The sequence below is a fragment of the Capricornis sumatraensis genome, chromosome X, assembly GCF_032405125.1.
Source record: "Capricornis sumatraensis isolate serow.1 chromosome X, serow.2, whole genome shotgun sequence".
NCBI lineage: Eukaryota > Metazoa > Chordata > Mammalia > Artiodactyla > Bovidae > Capricornis > Capricornis sumatraensis.
This window is the reverse complement of record NC_091092.1, coordinates 114250302-114251185: the sequence shown is the minus strand read 5'-3', so window position 1 is coordinate 114251185 and position 884 is coordinate 114250302. Positions and strand designations below refer to the sequence as shown.

The window sequence follows — 884 nt, the reverse complement described above, 5'->3', positions numbered from 1 at the left end:
AGAAAGAGAGAAAGGAACAGAAGAAATGTTTGAAGTTTTAAAGGCTGAGAATTTTCCAAAAATAAAAGACAGACACCAATCCACAGATCCAGGAAGCTCACAGCACAACAAACAGGATAAATACCCCCCAAAATCGATATGTAAGCATATCATATTCAAACTGCAAAAAAATCAAAGATTAAAAGAAAATCTTGAAAGAAGCCAGATAAAATAATGCCTTACTTTATAGAGGAATAAAAACAATTCAACTGGACTTACCTTCAGAAACCATCCAAACACAAAGAGAATAAGGTAAAATGTTTAAAGTATTGCTGACTGTGAGGATGGCGGGGAGGGGAAAGCTAATGGCAGTGATGGGAGACAAGGACACCGTGACTGGCTTCCTGCTGGGTGGCATAGGGGTGCTTAACAAGAACTGCCAACCAAACTTCCTGGTGATGGAGAAAGATACTACCATCAGTGAAACTGAAGACACATTCCAGCAGTTTCTAAACCAGGATGACATGAGCAGCATCCTTATCAACAAGTACACTGCAGAGATGGTGCAGGCATGCACTTGATGCCCTCTGGCACTGCATTCCAGCCATACTGGAGATCCCATCCAAGGAGTACCTCTGTGATGCTGCCAGTGTCTCCATCCTGCACAGGGCCAGGGGCATGTTCATGTCTGAAAACCTGCACTAAGGGACTCTCCACGGCCATGTAGCTTCTCCCTAGGCTTACCATCAGCCCTTGTCTAAGATATGAGCCTCTGAGTTCCAATTCCCTGCCCCTTCCCACTCCACTGAGGGGCTAGGTGAGGTGCTTCCAGGTACCAGGGCTCTGCCATTAAAATCAAGGTTGGTTAGGGTAAAAATAAATAAAGCAGAGCAGACACAAATACT

General features: G+C 44.5%; 1 pseudogene; it reads left to right on the top strand.

The window, feature by feature from the left end:
• Nucleotides 1–323: 323 nt before the first annotated feature.
• LOC138071874 (V-type proton ATPase subunit F pseudogene) lies at nucleotides 324–684 on the top strand (annotated as a pseudogene).
• Nucleotides 685–884: the final 200 nt, after the last annotated feature.